Raw genomic sequence first — 18,256 nt, forward strand, 5'->3', positions numbered from 1 at the left:
AAATATCTTTCATCTACAAGGTACTAACATGGATTGACGATTGGCTGTCAGACAGAAGGCAGAGAGTTGGGATAAAAGGTTCTTTCTCAGAATGGCAACCGGTGACAAGTGGTGTCCCGCAGGGTTCAGTGTTGGGGCCACAGCTGTTCTCTTTATATATTAACGATCTAGATGACGGGACTGGGAGCATTCTGGCCAAGTTTGCCGATGATACAAAGATAGGTGGAGGGGCAGGTAGTATTGAGGAGGTGGGGAGGCTGCAGAAAGATTTAGACAGTTTAGGAGAGTGGTCCAAGAAGTGGCTGATGAAATTCAACGTGGGCAAGTGCGAGGTCGTACACTTTGGAAAAAAGAATAGAGGCATGGACTATTTTCTAAACGGTGACAAAATTCATAATGCTAAAGTGCAAAGGGACTTGGGAGTCCTAGTCCAGGATTCTCTAAAGGTAAACTTGCAGGTTGAGTCCGTAATTAGGAAAGCAAATGTAATGTTGTCATTTATCTCAAGAGGCTTGGAATACAAAAGCAGGGATGTACTTCTGAGGCTTTATAAAGCACTGGTTAGGCCCCATTTGGAGTACTGTGAGCAATTTTGGGCCCCACACCTCAGGAAGGACATACTGGCACTGGAGCGGGTCCAGCGGAGATTCACACGGATGATCCCAGGAATGGTAGGCCTGACATACGATGAACGTCTGAGGATCGTGGGATTATATTCATTGGAGTTTAGGAGGTTGAGGGGAGATCTGATAGAAACTTACAAGATAATGAACGGCTTAGATAGGATGGACGTAGGGAAGTTGTTTCCATTAACAGGGGAGACTAGGACGCGGGGGCACAGCCTTAGAATAAAAGGGAGTCACTTTAGAACAGAGATGAGGAGAAATTTCTTCAGCCAGAGAGTGGTGGGTCTGTGGAATTCATTGCCACAGAGGGCTGTGGAGGCCGAGACGTTGAGCGTCTTCAAGACAGAAATTGATAAATTCTTGATTTCTCGAGGAATTAAGGGCTATGGGGAGAGAGCGGGTAAATGGAGTTGAAATCAACCATGATTGAATGGTGGAGTGGACTCGATGGGCCGAATGGCCTTACTTCCGCTCCTATGTCTTATGGTCTTATGGTCTTATAGGAGGTTCGCACTGATTTCCGATTTCCTCATCGGCCTGAATGGTCTTTCCCATTTCTTTATCAGGAAGAACAATTTTAAAAATAAGCTTCGAAGCAATGTGTGCCATTTCCTCTAGTTCAGTTACAGTTTCACTTGTGTCTGTCCTTATGAGCCCGCACTGCTGGGAGACATGTTTCAGATGGTGATTAAAGCTCTTAGTCTGCACCTGTAAACGCATTAAATTTTATTGTGGACTGAACGGGTTGCGAATATGCATACAAACAATACAGACATTTATTTCCTGCCATTGCATCCTAAAACACGGCAATTCTGATTTTCCTAAAGACAATTGAGTTACTGTAAGATCCGATTTTCCCAAAAGCATTTGAGTTGGTGTAACATCGAGATTCACATAACGTTGAGCAATGATGGTTGCACAGTGGGGGCGGCACAGCATCACAGTGGTTAGCACTGCGGTCTCACAGAGACCTGGGTTCGATTCCTGGCTTGCGTCACTGTCTGTGTTGAGTTTGCACGTTCTCCCCGTGTCTGTGTGGGGTTCCCCGGGTCCTCTGGTTTCCTCCTACAGTCCAGAGAGTTGCGGGTGAGGCGGGTTGGCCATGCAAAATTGCCCCTTAGTGTCAGGGGGACGAGCCAGGTAAATACATGGGGTAATGGGGATAGGGCCTGGGTGGGATTGTGTTCGGTGCAGCTTCGATGGGCCGAATTGCCTCATTCTTCAGTATGTGATTCTCGGAAGTTAAACTATGCAGGCTTCGCACGCCATTAATAAGAAAGGTCCCAAAGTGTTTCTGTCGGGTTTTGATACGGGAATCTTTCGAGTGTGAGGCGAACGTGATAACCATGACATTACATGAACAGCTGACAGCATATTTTAGCTAATCGGCATGTCTGCAATGTCCAACTGCGCTGCGCTGCTGCAGGTTCCAATGGTTAGACTGAGAGCCCATGTCACTGAATTCAAGAAGAAAACTGGTACTTTTAACCTGATTTCACAACTTATCTTGAACATCAAAATTTAAAAGCTTTCGTCTGGCAAATATCTGAGGGAGCAATGATTTCTGCCCATTCATTAATGCATCATTCTCATCTTCCTTCGAATAATCTCAAACAATTGTACTCATTAATAAAAGTAATTACTGCGGATGCTGGAATCGGAAACCAAAAGAGAAAATGCTGGAAAATCTCGCAATATCTCAGCATCTGTAAGGAGAGAGAAGGGCTGACGATTCGAGTCCAGATGGCACTGTGTCAAAGCTAATTGAGCAATTGCACTCAGTATTTGTTTCAATATTTAGTATCAATGCATTATTTAACACATATGTCTTCATTATTAATTGAATATCTCTGGAATTGAATGTCACAGAATTGCAAACATAACTGACTAACAGAACGAATCGAATCACCGGGTAATACAGATCGCAATTTTGAGATTGATCATAGCCAGCTTTTAAACAAAGTCAACTACGTTTAATTGGAAGTGATTCAAAAATGAACTTTTCGTGACACTTGGGCCTTTTTTTTATCTAGGGGGTGAAATATTCAGGCGCATAAATTCCGACCATTTATAGGAAAGTCCAGAAGATCTGCACTGAGTCCCGATTCCCTCATCTGTCTGAGTGTTTTTTTTTCTATTTCCTTGTTGTGAACAACGATTTTAAAATGGAATCTTCTGGGAAATGAGCGCCATTTCCGATAGATCACTTACAATATCACTTGTGTCAGTCTTCTGGAGCAGACACTACTATTAGATATATTTCAGACGGTGATTAGCCATGTCAGTCTGCACCTGTAAACCCATTAAATTCTGTTGTAGACTGAACGAGATGCGAATATGTGCACAGTGTCAAAATCGAAACGTTTCTTTCCTGTCAGTGCATCAAAACAAAATCAGCATTTCTTATTTTACAGAAAACATTAGAGGCCGATGTCAGAGCCGATAATATGCCTGTAATACCGAGGTTCAGATAATGTTGAGGAACGAACTGAAATCATGCAATTTTCCTTCACCCGACATGAGAAATCTTAATGAATGTTTCTGCTTCGTTTGGAACCAGGATCCTTCCGCGTGTCAGACGAACATAATAACCACTACACTACAGAAACAGCTGGACGCAAGCTGCAGCAAATCGGCCTGTCCGCAATGTTCAACTGCTGCAGGTTCCAATGGTTAGACTGAGAGCACATGTCACTTAATTCAGGAAGATAACCGTTGCTTTCAATCTGATTGCTCAACTTATCATGAACTTCAAAAGTTAAAAGCGTTCTTCTGGCAAATATCTAAGGGAACAATGATTTCTGGCCATTCATTAATGCATCATTCTCATCTTCCTTCGACTAATCTCAACCAATTTTACTCAGCGATAAAAGCAAATTCCCGCGGAAACTGGAATCGGAAACCAAACGAAAAAATGCTGGTAAATCACAAAACGTCTGCCAGCACCTGTAAGGAGAGAAATGAGCTGATGTTTCGAATCCAGGTGACACTTTAACAAAGTTCATTGTACAATTGTACTCAGTATTTGTTTCAGTATTTAGTCTGAATGCATTATTTAACACATATGTCTTCATTATGAATTGTATATCTCTGAAATTCAATACAATAGAATTGCAAATATAACTGACCAACATGAATCGAGTCACCGGGGAATACAGATCACAATTATGAGATTGACCATAGCGAACGACATTTAAACAAAGTGAACTACATTTAAATAGACGAGATTGAAGAATTATCTGCTATTGACACTTGTGTCTTTTTTATTATGGGCGTGAAATATTAAGGCACATAAATTCCGGACACTTAAATGAAAGTCCAGTAGATCCGCACTAAGTCTCGATTTCCTCATCTGTCTGAGTGGTTTTTTTTTTCCTATTTCTTTGTTTTGAAGAACGATTAAAGAAAAAGATTATTCTGGGAAATGTGCGCCATTTCCGATAGTTCGCTTGCAGTATCACTTGTGTTAGTCCCCTGGAGCACATACTACAATTCGAACAGTTCCAGATGGTGATTAGCTACGTTAATCTGCACCCATAAACTCATTAAATTCTGTTGTTGACTGAACGTGATGCGAATATGTGCACAGTGTCAAAATCGAAATGTTTCTTTCCTGTCATTTCGTCACAAAGCTATCAACATTCTTATTTTACAGAAAGCACTTGAGGCCGAGGTCAGAGCAAAGATCATATGGCTGCAATATCAAGATTCGGATAACGTTCAGCAACGAAGGTCTAATACAGATAGGAAATATACAGTAAATGGCAGCACCCTTAAGAGTATTGATAGGCAAAGGGATCTGGGTGTACAAGTACACAGGTCACTGAAAGTGGCAATGCAGGTGGAGAAGGTAGTCAAGAAGGCATACCGCATGCTTGCCTTCATCGGCCGGGGCATTGAGTTTAAAAATTGGCAAGTCATGTTGCAGCTTTATTGAACCTTATTTAGGCCGCACTTGGAATATCGTGTTGAATTCTGGTTGCCACACAACCAGAAGGATGTGGAGCTTTGGAGAGGGTACATAAAAGATTTACCAGGATGTTGCGTGGTATGGAGAGGATTAGCTACGAGGAGAGATTGCAGAAACTTGGTTTGTTCTCACTAGAGCGACGGAGGTTGAGGGGCGACCTGATAGAAGTCTACAAGATTATGAGAGGCATGGACAGAATGGATAGTCAGAAGCTTTTTTCCTAGGGTGGAAGAGTCAATGACTAGGGGACATAGGTTTAAGTTGCGAGGGGTAAGGTTTAAAGGAGATGTACGAGGCAGAATTTTTACACAGGGTTTCGTGGGTGTCTGGGACTTGTTGCCAGGGGAAGTAGTGGAAGCGAATACGGTCGTGACTTTTAAGGGGCGTCTTGACAAGTACATGAATAGGAATGGGAACAGAGGGATATGGTCCCCGGAAGGATCGGGGTTTTAGTTAATTCGGGCAGCATGGTCGGTGCAGGGTTGGAGGGCCGAAGGGCCTGTTCCTGTGCTGTAATATTCTTTGTTCTTTGTACTGAAATCATACAGATTTTCCTCAATCTAAATTAGGAAGCTCAATAAATGTTTCTGCCAGGTTTTGAACCGGGAACCTTTCGCCTCTCTGCAATTTTCAACTGCGCTGTATTGCTGCAGTTTCAAATGATTAGACTGAGAGCCCATGTCACTTGTTTCAGGAAGATAACCGTTACTTTCAATGTGATTGCTCAACTTATCTTGAACTTCAAAATTTGAAAGCGATCGCCTGGCAAATATCTAAGGGATCAATGATTTCTGCTCATTCACTAATGCATCATATTCATCTTCCTTCGAATAATCTCAACCACTTGTGCTCATTAATAAAAGCAAATTACTGCGGATGATGGATTCTGAAACCAAAGGAGAAAATGCTGGAAAATCTCATATGGTCTGGCAGCATCTGTAAGGAGAGAAAGGAGCTGACGTTTCGAGTCCAGATGACACTTTGTCAAAGCTCATTGTACAATTGTACTCAGTATTTGTTTCAATATTTAGTATCAATGCGTTATTTAACACATATGTCTTCATTATGAATTGAATATCTCTGAACTTGAATATCACTGAATTGCAAACATAACTGGCCAACTGAAAGAGTCGAATCACCGGGTAATACAGATCCCATGGTGTTTGTTTGAGATTGGCCATCGTCAGCTTTTAAACAAAGTCAACTATAATTAAATGGAAGAGATTGAACAATTATCTGTTAGGTATACTTGAGCCTTTTTATTATAAGTGTGAAACATTCAGGCGCATAAATTCCAGCCAGCTATAGGAAAGATTAGTTGATCCGCACTGAGTCTCCATTTCCTCATCTGTCTGAGTGTTTTTTTTCCGATTTCCATGTGATGAAGCAACATTTTAAAAAAAGATTCTTCTGGGAAATAGAACATAGAACATAGAAAGCCACAGCACAAACAGGCCCTTCGGCCCACAAGTTGCGCCGATCACATCCCCACCTCTAGGCCTATCTATAGCCCTCAATCCCATTAAATCCCATGTACTCATCCAGAAGTCTCTTAAAAGACCCCAACGAGTTTGCCTCCACCACCACCGACGTCAGCCGATTCCACTCACCCACCACCCTCTGAGTGAAAAACTTACCCCTGACATCCCCCCTGTACCTACCCCCCAGCACCTTAAACCTGTGTCCTCTCGTAGCAACCATTTCAGCCCTTGGAAATAGCCTCTGAGAGTCTACCCTATCCAGACCTCTCAACATCTTGTAAACCTCTATCAGATCACCTCTCATCCTTCGTCTCTCCAGGGAGAAGAGACCAAGCTCCCTCAACCTATCCTCATAAGGCATGCCCCCCAATCCAGGCAACATCCTTGTAAATCTCCTCTGCACCCTTTCAATGGCTTCAACATCTTTCCTGTAATGAGGTGACCAGAACTGCGCGCAGTACTCCAAGTGGGGTCTAACCAGGGTCCTATAAAGCTGCAGCATTATCTCCCGACTCCTAAACTCAATCCCTCGATTAATGAAGGCCAGTACACCGTACGCCTTCTTGACCGCATCCTCCACCTGCGAGGCCGATTTAAGAGTCCTATGGACCCGGACCCCAAGGTCCTTCTGATCCTCTACACTGCTAAGAATGGTACCCTTCATATTATACTGCTGCTTCATCCCATTGGATCTGCCAAAATGGATCACCACACACTTATCCGGGTTGAAGTCCATCTGCCACTTCTCCGCCCAGTCTTGCATTCTATCTATGTCTCGCTGCAACTTCTGACATCCCTCCAAACTATCCACAACACCACCTACCTTGGTGTCGTCAGCAAACTTACCAACCCATCCCTCCACTTCCTCATCCAGTTCATTTATGAAAATGACAAACAGCAAGGGTCCCAGAACAGATCCCTGGGGCACTCCACTGGTCACTGACCTCCATGCAGAGAAAGACCCCTCCACAGCCACTCTCTGCCTTCTGCAGGCAAGCCAGTTCTGGATCCACAAGGCAACAGCCCCTTGGATCCCATGCCCTCTCACTTTCTCAAGAAGTCTTGCATGGGGGACCTTATCGAACGCCTTGCTGAAGTCCATATAGACCACATCCACCGCTCTTCCTTCGTAAGGCACGACCTGCCCTTGACAAAGCCGTGCTGACTACTTTTGATCATACTAAACTTCTCTCAGGATCCTCTCCATCAACTTACCAACCACTGAGGTTAGACTCACCGGTCGGTAATTTCCCGGGCTGTCCCTGTTCCCTTTCCTGAATATAGGGACCACATCTGCAATCCTCCAATCCTCCGGAACCTCTCCCGTCTCCATCGACGATGCAAAGATCATCGCCAAAGGCTCCGCAATCTCCTCCCTCGCCTCCCACAGTAACCTGGGGTACATCCCATCCGGTCCCGGCGACTTACCAACCTTGATGCCATTCAATAGTTCCAACACATCCTCTTTCTTTATGTCCACATGCTCGATCCTTTCTGTCCACCGCAAACCAGCAGTACAACCACCCAGATCCCTTTCCACCGTGAATACCGAGGTAAAGTATTCATTAAGCAGCTCCGCCATTTCTAACGGTTCCGCACAAACTTTTCCCCCTTCACCTTTTAAGGGTCCTATGCCTTCACATCTCATCCTTTTACTCTTGACATATTTGTAGAAAGCCTTGGGATTCTCCTTAATCTTACCCGCCAAGGCCTTCTCATGACCCCTTCTCGCTCTCGTAATTTCCTTCTTAAGCTCCTTCCTACATCCCGTATACTCCTCTAAATCCTTAACACCTCCTAGCTCTCTGAACCTTCTGTACGCCTCTCTTTTCTTATTCACCAGGTTCATCACAACCTTCGTGCACCACGGTTCCCGTACCCTACCAACACCCCCCTGTCTCATCGGAACGTTGTCATGCAGAGCTCCAGACAAACATTCCTTGAAAATCCTCCACTTTCCTTTGGTACTTTTCCCCAAGAATGCCTCCTTCCAATTTACCCGTCTAATTTCCTCCCTGATGACACTGTATTTCCCTTTACTCCAGAGAAACACTTTCCTAGCCTGCCTGATCCTATCTCTTTCCAATGCTATCGTGAAGGAGATAGAATTATGATCGCTATCCCCAAGATGCTCACCCACCGAGAGATCCTCCACCTGTCCAGGTTCATTAGCCAGCACCAGATCAAGTACAGCCTCTCCTCTAGTAGGCTTATCCACATACTGTGTCAGGAAACTCTCCTGGACACACCTAACAAACTCCTCTCCATCCAAACCCCTAGCCCTAGGGATATTCCAATCTATGTTTGGGAAATTAAAATCTCCCATCACGACAACTCTGTTATTCCTACATCTCTCCAGGATCTGTTTCCCCATCTGCTCCTCAACATCTCTGTTACTATTGGGCGGCCTATAGAAAACACCCAGCAACGTTACCGACCCCTTCCTGTTCCTAACCTCCACCCACAGAGACTCCGTAGTCAATCCCTCCACGGCGTCCACCTTCTCTACAGCCGTGACACTATCCCTGATCAACAGTGCCACTCCCCCCCCCTCTCTTGCCTCCCTCCCTGTCCTTCCTGAAACATCTAAAACCCGGCACCTGAAGCACCCAGTCCTGTCCCTGAGACATCCAAGTCTCCGTAATGGCCACCACATCACAATTCGAAGCAGCAATCCACGCTCTAAGCTCATCCACTTTATTCACTACACTCCTGGCATTAAAATAGACACATCTCAGACCTTCAGCCTGAGCACTTCCCTTCTCCATCACTCGTCTAACCTCCCTCTTACCCTGTTTACATTCCTTATCTATTTCCGAGCTAACCTCCTCGCTCTCAGTCCCCTCATTTCGATTCCCTCCCCCCAACCTTTCTAGTTTAAAGTCTCTCCAGTAGCCTTAGCCAACCTTCCCGCCAGGATATTGGTCCCCCTGGGATTCAAGTGCCACCCGTCTTTTTTAAACAGGTCACACCTGCCCCTAAAGAGGTCCCAATGATCCAAGTACCCAAATCCTTGTCCCTTGCTCCAGACCCTCAGCCACGCATTCATTCTCCACCGATTCCTGTTCTCACTCTCCCGCGGCACAGGCAGCAATCCCGAGATTACTACCTTTGCATTCCTCTTTCTCAGCTGTCTACCTAACTCCCTATATTCTCTTTTCATGACCCCTTCCCTTTTCCTACCTATGTCAGCAGTACCTATATGCATCACGACCTTCGGCTCCTCTCCCTCCCCCTTCAGGATTTCTGGGACTCGACCAGAGACATCCCGGACCCCTGCACCAGGGAGGCAAACCACCATCCGAGAGTCCCGTCTGTGTCCGCAAAAACGCCTATCTGACCCCCTCACCGTAGAGTCCCCAATTAGCACTACCCTCCTTTCCTTACCCTTTTGCACTACTGGGCCAGGCTCAGCTCCAGAGACACTGCCACCGCTGCTTCCCCCAGGTGGGCTGTCCACCCCAGTAGTACTCAGACAGGAGTACTTATTATTAAGGGGCACATCCATCGGGGTGCTCACCATCAACCGAGCTTTCTCCTTCCTCACTGTTACCCAGTTACCCTCCTCCCGTGGTCCCGGTGTGACCACCTGCCGATAGCTCCTGTCAATGACCTCCTCACTATCCATTGTGAGGAGGTCATTGACAGGAGCTATCGGCAGGTGCGCCATTTCCCCGAGTTCACTTTGAGTATCACTTGTGTTTGTCTTTTTGAGCACACACTCCTATTAGACATGCTTCAGATGGTGATTCGCTATTTTAGTTTGCCCCTGTGAACCCATTAAATTTTGTTGTCCACTGAACAAGATGATACTATGTGCAGGTTGTCAAAGTAGAGACGTTTCTTTCCTGTCAGTGCGTCAAAAAAATCAGCGTTTCTTATTCACAGAAACCATTTGAGGTTGAGTTCAGAGGAAATATAATATTGTTGTAATATCGAGATTCGGATAATGGTCAGCAACGAACTGAAATCATACAGGATTTCCCTCATCTTACATGAGAAAGCTTAACGAATGCTGTTTCCCCGTTTCGGACCGGGGACTCTTCGTGTTTTAGGGGAACGGGATAACCACTCCACTGCAGCTAGCATTGGGGCCTCAATGGCCCTGACTACAATGTTTAACTCCACTTTGTTGCTGCAGGTTTGAATGGTATGATTGAGGGCCCATGTCACTTAATACAACAGCACATCCCTGACTTTCAACCCGATATCTCAACTTACCTTGTTCTTCAAAATTAAAAAGTGTTCGTCCGGCAAATATCTAAGGAAGCACTGATTTGTGCTCAATTATTAATGCGCCATTCTTATCTTCCTGCGAATAATTTCAACCAATTATACTCAGTATCTGTTTCATAGAATCAGTGCAGAAACGGCCAATCGGCCCAACGAATCAGCAGCGACGCCAGAGTATCATAACCAGGCCATTACCCCTGCTGTCCCCACAACGCTACTCTTTCCCCATGGCTAATCAATCTAACCGAGGGGCAATGCCCAATCCACCTTGGATCATCATTCAATTTTTAATATCAATACAGATTTTTAATATATATATGTCCAAATTCTGAATTTAATATCTCTGGAATATGCAATTGGTCTGACTGCATTGTTCAACCCCGCTCTATTGCTGCAGGTTCGAATGGTTAGACTGAGAGTCCATGTACCTCCGTGCAAGAGACAACCGTTACTTGCAACGTGATGTCTCAACTTGTCTCGAATTTCAAAATTTAAAAACATTCATCGGACAAATGTCTAAGGGAGCAATGATTTCTGCTCCATCGTGAATGCGTCATTCTCATATACCATCGATTAACTTCAACCACTTATATCCAGTATTTGTTCGGCAATCAACATTTACTATCAATCCAGTTATTTAACACAGATGTCCTCATTGCGAATTGAATATGTCTGAAATATACAAAATTAAATTGCAAACATTACTGACCAACAAAATAAATCGAGTCACGGGTAATACACATCCAATGGTGCTTTTTTGAGTTTGACCATGATCAGCCTTTAAACCAAATCAAATATATTTAAAGGAAAGAGATTCAAGAATGATCTGCCAGTTATACTTGATCCCTCTTTATTCTGTGTGTGAAACATTCTGGCACCTAAATCTCGTTCATCTATAGGAGATCCAGAAGGTCCGCTTTGATTCTCGATTTCCTCTTCTGTCTGAGAGGTTTTCCCTATTTCGTTATTATGAAGAACAATTTTAAAAAGATGCTTCGGGGAAATGTTCTCCATTTTCTCTACTTCAGTTACAGTATCACTTGTATCTGTATTTGTGAGCACACAATACTATTAGACATGTTTCAGTTGGTGATGAATTATGTTAGTCTGCATTTATAAACCTATTAAATTCGGGAGTGGGCTGAAAATATTGCTAATATGTGCACGGTTTTAAAATAGGAACATCTATTTCCTCTCATTGCGTCATGAAAATACAAGGTTTCTGATTTTGCTGAAAGCTTTTGAGGTGAGCGCAAATATAACATGGCTGTAACATCGAGTTTTGGATAATGTTCAGCTACAATCTGAAATTATACAGACTTCCCTCAACCTTAATGGACAAATGTCATTAATGATTCTGCTCGATTTCGAACGTGGGCCCTTGCGTGCGTGAGGCAAATGCAATCAGCACTACACCACAGAAACTGTTGGCTGCTCCGTAGCCCAATGGGGCTGAGTTGATATGTTGCAATATTCGTTGGGAATGCTGGAGACACATTAATCTAAGAATGATTGAAAATGGTTAACAATGTCACAGAACGATGAGAGGCTCATCAATCCATCAGATCTTTGCGAATTATTTTATGAGGAGCTGAATAATTAAGATGTCGTTGCGGGATTGATGGGTCGAAGGGCCTGTTCCTGTCCTGAACTGTTCTTTGTTCCAATTTCAATTTCCTCCTCTAATTCCATGAAGTTGATGTTTCTCCCTTTTAAGTCATTGAAAAATCCCAATTTGAAGAAGGAGTTTCTGCGGAATCCATGGACAATTTGCTTTAACAACCTTTCCCTTACCCAATGGCAGCAAGTATTGGATTTAGCTTCCTGATATAGTTTTCAACGTAAACATATATTTATTTTTGCAATTGATTTTATATCGATTTTACAAAACGAATTTAAATCTGATGAAGCATCTCCTCATTATTTCTGAATTATACCTAATATAACTACATTTACTCCACAACCTTCCACAGAGTGTGGAATATAACAGACGAGAATAAATCACCTACACCTGAAGCAGTCTTCTTGTGCTGTCCTCCTGTGTCCTGAACATCCAATCCGAAAACCTCGAGAATGGATGGAGAATCTGTCTTATTCACACGGACTTCACATAGGCCAACACAGTGGCACAGTGGTTAGTACTGCTGTTTCACAATGCTAGGGACCCGGGTTCAATTGAAATTCCTCCTTCGTGTACACGAATAGGCGGCGGAATGTGGCGACGAGAGGATTTTCACAGTAACTTGAATTATTAATTGCAGGATTAATGTAAGCCTGGTTGTGACACTAGTAAATATGTTTTGCACACGGACACATCCAGAATATGTTTGGCGTAAAAATAAATATATCCATTATTGCTTATTCTGCAAAAGGGTCCACGTCGATTTGTCAATCAATGATCACCATTGATGAGAAATAGATTTCTGGCTGCTCCTGTTGTTAAAATGTTGTGTTCCATCGCAATGAGTATCTAACACGATATTGCCGCACTTACACCACACCAGGGAATTCCAGTTCAGGAAGTTTACTCTGGAGCTAGCACGCTTTTTACGTTGCCAATGAGTTCATGTCTCTTTTGTGTGTCAATGGCTGTGCCAATCTGCTTGGTTATCTTTCTTAGTGATTGTCCGTGTGTCTCGTGGAACAAGCTGCCAGAGGTATTAGTAGAGGCCGTTACAAGTTTATCTTTTAAAAAGCATTTAGATAGTATATGGGTACGATGGGTATAGAGTGATATGGGCCAAATGCGGGCAATTGAGATTAGCTGAGGGGTTTAAACAAAAACGGGCGGCATGGACAAGTTGGGCCGAAGGGCCTGTTTCCATGCTGTAAACCTCCAGAGATTTTAGAGAGAGTGCAGAGGAGGTTTACCAGGATGTTGCCTGGTATGGAAGGGCTTAGTTATGAGGAGAGATTGGGTAAACTGGGGTTGTTCTCACTGGAAAGACGGAGGAAGAGGGGTGACCTAAGAGAGGTGTATAAAATTATGAAAGGCATAGATAGAGTGAACGGTGAGAAGCTTTTTCCCAGGTCGGTGGTGACGTTCATGAGGGGTCATAGGTTCAAGATGAGGGGTGGAGGGGGGGGGGGGGGGAGGTTTAATACGGATATCAGAAGGAGGTATTTTACACAGAGGGTGGTGGGGGCCTGGAATGCGCTGCCGGGCAAGGTGGTGGAGGTGGTGGGAACGTTTAAGACTTATCTAGATAGCCACATGAACGGAGTGGGAATGGAGGGATACAAAAGAATGGTCTAGTTGGGACCAGGGAGCGGCGCGGGCTTGGAGGGCCGAAGGGCCTGTTCCTGTGCTGTATTGTTCTTTGTTCTTTGACTCTATGACTCTATGTTTGAGTCGATCGGTTTGGGAATCTATCACTTAGTTTACTGGTCTCTGTGTTGATTCTGTGCAGTATCTGAGACTTCCAGTGAACACGGAGGTGGAGGTATTCATGCATTATCATGGTTAGCAACGCAAACTAATAGGTGTCAGAAATCTGCAGAATAATTCTGGATTTATAACGAGGGACGTTAGAATTGATGTCACTGTCTGGGCATATATCTATATGGTTATATATCCTTATTCGTGTTGGTCTTTCCACGTGACCGTGTGTCTATCTGTTCTCCGCATGTCTGCTGGGTTTCCTCGGGTGCTGTGGTTTCCTCCAACAGACCAAAGATGTGCGGATTAGGTGGATTGGCCATGATAAATTGACCCCTAGTGTCAGGGAGATTATGTGTGCGGTTACGGGAATAGGGCCTCGGTGGAATTGTGGTCGGTACAGATTCGCTGGGCCGAATGGCCTCCTTCTGTACTGTAGGGGTTCTATGATTCAATGTTCTCTATAAGTGTCAGTCTTTTCAGGTTGCCGCGTGTGTCCCTGTTTCCAATATGCGGCTGTGCTGTCCACGGGAGAGTACTCTCTGATCACTTATGAAAGATCACAATCCCTTTCTAAAGGAAGCGTCTGTTTGAAGATGTAAAGATGGGCGGAGAGATGGAGTCACTTTGGACCTCATAACATCCCCCTGACTGTTTCAACATCTCCAATTGCAGATCTGATTCAGACAGTGATCAGTCTCTCTGTTTCTGCTGTTCAGACTCGAACCATGGGGGTGAAACTCTGTCTCACTCTGGTTATTGTCCTGATTACAGGTCTGTCATTTTGAACTTCTGCGTGAAATCTGCCAGTCACCACATTCATTCCCCATTTCCATCTGGAGGGGATTATTCCATTGTTGTTACTCCTTCTAACCCACTGCGTGTCTGTTACCTATTTTCAGACATGAGTAACGGTGACTCAGTGTCCCAGTCAGGACCAGGTGTTGAAGCAGCAGAGGGTGAAGATTCAGCAATACCCTGCAGTTACTCGGGACAGAGTTTAACTGTACAACATTACTGTTCTGGTATCGCCAGTATACACACCGAGCTCCTCATTGACTGCTCAGAGCCGCGAATGTACGGGTCTCAAGGTTTTTTACATTGCAGCGGGAATCTCAACCTGAAACAAAGCACTTTTCACTTGCCCATGAAAGATTTGAAGGTGACAGACAGCACCGTGTATTACTGTGCACTGAGAGCCACAGTGAATGAGGCTCCCGCGGGCCTCATACAAAATCTGGCACAGGTCGATAATCAATGATTCATTGTCAGGACAACACATGGGGTTAAAAATCAGCGAAAATTTACTCATAGTGAACCTGACAATACAGTCCCGTCTAAGTGTTTTCCCTCACTGAGGTTACTGATTGTCACTGTTGGGAAGTTTGACATGTTTTTACTCATATTACTATCACATCAAGTCCAATCGCTCCCCGATCCTTTCACACAAACCCACAGATCTCCCAGGTGAACCATGTCATCAGACAGACCACACCTTTCAAAAGTGATCAAGTTTCAAAGGCAGACTCAGAGTTGTCACATGTTGAAGTTGCTGGTTAAAATTATTGACTGTAACATGTGTACTTTATAAACAAAAACCCCCAGTTGCAAACAGTCGAGGTAACAATATTGGACGGATATTTTGCTGGAACTTAAAGTCCACAAATGCTGATGCGGTAAGTTATTTAATCAATTTCGGCTTTCACTCGAGGTGTCAGAACTGCTTTGTAGAAAGTTAAACAATTTTTATTTTGTTAGCTACTAACGTGCAGGTTCGTTGGTCTAGGGGTATGATTCTCGCTTAGGGTACCTCGCCCCATTAGCATGCGAGAGGTCCCGGGTTCAAATCCCGGACGAGCCCCGTTTTGACCGAAATATTGTGTTCGAAAGGAGATATTTTGATTTATTTAAGGTGCAAACGGCGGGATGGCTTTCTGCTGACTGGCTCCGAAAAAGAGTCATAAAGGCACAGAATCTTACAGCACGGATAGAGCCCACTGGGACACCCACATGGCAGGCGGGGACACCCACATGGCAGGCGCGGACACCCATCTGCGCCTGCCACGTGACAGCTGGACGGGAAGCGTTAGTTCTGATTCTCGCTGCACAGATACTTCCAGAAATGCTGACATAACCCAGCATTTTCTGTTTTTATTTCAGATTTTGAAAGTCCGCAGTGTGCGGCATTATATTAGACTTTGGGCTGACAAGTGGCAAGTAACATTCGCGCCAGACAAATGCCAGACAACGTCCATCACAAATAAGAGAAAATCTAACCACCGCCTCTTGACAGTCAATAGTTGTTCCATCACTGAATCCCCCATTGTTAACATCCTTACGGTTACCATTGACCAGATACTCAATTGGACTCGCCACATAAACACAATGGCTACAAGAGCAGGTCAGAGGCCAGGAATACTGTGGCGAATAACTCACCTCCTGACTCCCCAGAGCCTGTCCACCATCTACAAGGCACAAGTCAGGAGCGTGATGGAATATTCCCACCTCGCCTGGATGGGTGCAGCTCCAACAACACACAAGAAGATTGACATCATCCAGGACAAAGCAGCCCGCTTGATTGGCACCACATCCTCAAGCATTCAATCCCGCCACAACCGACGCTCAGGAGCAGCGATGTGTATTATCTAAAAGATACAGAGCAGCAATTTACCAACGATCCTTAGACAGCACCTTCGAAACCCACGACCACTTCCATCCAGAAGGACAAGGGTAGTAGACACATGGGAACACCACCATCTGTAAGTTCTCCTCCAAGTCACTCACCATCCTGACTTGGAATTATATTGCCATTCCTTAGCATGGCCTTATTCTGTGGTGTACTCATTTTCTGATTTAGTGCGGACCTCACCCTGAGGCCGTGAACCGCAAAGTATTTTCTCATTTCTGTCATCTCTCCCTCAATGTCAACAAAACGGAGATTGTCATTGACTTCAGAAAGCGTAGAGGAGAACATGCCCCTGTCTCCATCAAAGGGGACGAAGTAGAAAGTGTCGAGAGCTTCAGGTTTTTAGGTCTCCAGATCACCAACAGCCTGTCCTGGCCTCCCATGCCGACACTATAGTGAAGAAAGCCCATCAACGCCTCTACTTTCTCAGAAGACTTAGGAAATTTGGCATGTCAGCTACAACTGTCACCAAGTTTTACAGGTGCACCATAGAAAACATTCTTTCGAGTTGTATCACAGCTTGATATGGCTCCTGCTCTGCCCAAGACCGCAATAAACTACAAAGGGTCGTGAATGTAGTCCAATCCATCACTCAAACCAGCCTCCCATCCATTAATTCTGTCTACGCTTCCTGCTGCCTCGGCAAAGCAGCCAGCATTGTTAAGGACCCCACGCACCCGGACATTCTCTCTTCCACCTTCTTCCTTCGAGACAAAGATACAGAAGTCTGAGGTCACGTGCTAGCCGACTCAAGAACAGCTTCTTCCCTGCAGCCATCATACTTTTGAATGGCCATTACCTTGCATTAAGTTGATCTTTGTCTACACCCTGACAGTGACTGCAATACCACATTCTGCACTCCCGTTTCCTTCTCTATGAACAGTACGCTTTGTCTGTATAGCGCGCAAGTGAAAATGCTTTTCACAGCATACTATTACGTGACAATAATAAATAAAACTAAATCAAATAGTTTCATTTCTCCTGACTTCCACACTCTTCCTGTTGTTACATTTCCTCCCTCCTGAGTTTCAGTCGTTTCAAATTCCCACATTTTTCACCTTTTCCTGTTGTAATGAAAGGCCATGGACGTAAAAGATGAGCTTTGTTTCCCTGTCCACAAATTCTGCCTGAATTCCTAAGTTTATGCAGCATCTTCCGCCTTCGCTGCAGTTATCTGATCGGCTTTGAATGGCCAACAGAGCATCTTTTCTTTCAATCAGTGGCTGCTTATAGGCTCCTTGGTGTAGGGGTATGAATCGCATTTTGGTATGCCTTAACCACCGAGATCCCGAGTTAAAATCCGAGACTAACCCTACTGTTTCTTCTTATCCCTGTTACATCAAAACATCGGAAGCAGGAGGAGGTCATTGGAACATCATCTACCATTCATAGAATCATAGAAACCCTACAGTGCAGAAGGAGGCCATTCGGCCCATCGAGTCTGCACCGACCACAATCCCACCCAGGCCCTATCCCTACCCCCACATATTTACCCGCTAATCCCTCTAACCTACGCATCTCAGGACTCTAAGGGGCAATTTTGAACCTGGCCAATCAACCTAACCCGCATATCTTTGGACTGTGGGAGGAAACCGGAGCACCCGGAGGAAACCCACGCAGACACGAGGAGAATGTGCAAACTCCACACAGACAGTGACCCGAGCAGGGAATCGAACCCGGGACCCTGGAGCTGTGAAGCAGCAGTGCTAACCATGTGCTACCGTGCCACCCCTACCGTGCCTGATAATCAAATTCAATACCCTGATCCGCCATTTAGCACCAAGAGTATATTAAACTTCTCTTGAAATCATAGTGTTTGGCCTCAACGACTTTCTGTGGGAGTGAACTCTGCAGATTCACCACTCTCTGGCTGAAGGAAGT

General features: G+C 44.8%; 1 protein-coding gene and 1 non-coding gene across 2 annotated transcripts in view; one reads left to right on the forward strand and one right to left on the reverse strand.

The window, feature by feature from the left end:
* LOC144484402 (uncharacterized) overlaps positions 1 to 18,256 on the reverse strand; it is a 529,373-nt gene that overhangs the window by 36,965 nt on the left and 474,152 nt on the right. The window lies entirely within an intron of this gene.
* trnap-agg (transfer RNA proline (anticodon AGG)) lies at positions 15,461 to 15,550 on the forward strand. The gene is given in 2 exon segments: positions 15,461 to 15,496; positions 15,515 to 15,550. It is a non-coding gene; the product is annotated as a tRNA-Pro (tRNA).

Source organism: Mustelus asterias, unplaced genomic scaffold (assembly GCF_964213995.1).
Source record: "Mustelus asterias unplaced genomic scaffold, sMusAst1.hap1.1 HAP1_SCAFFOLD_106, whole genome shotgun sequence".
NCBI lineage: Eukaryota > Metazoa > Chordata > Chondrichthyes > Carcharhiniformes > Triakidae > Mustelus > Mustelus asterias.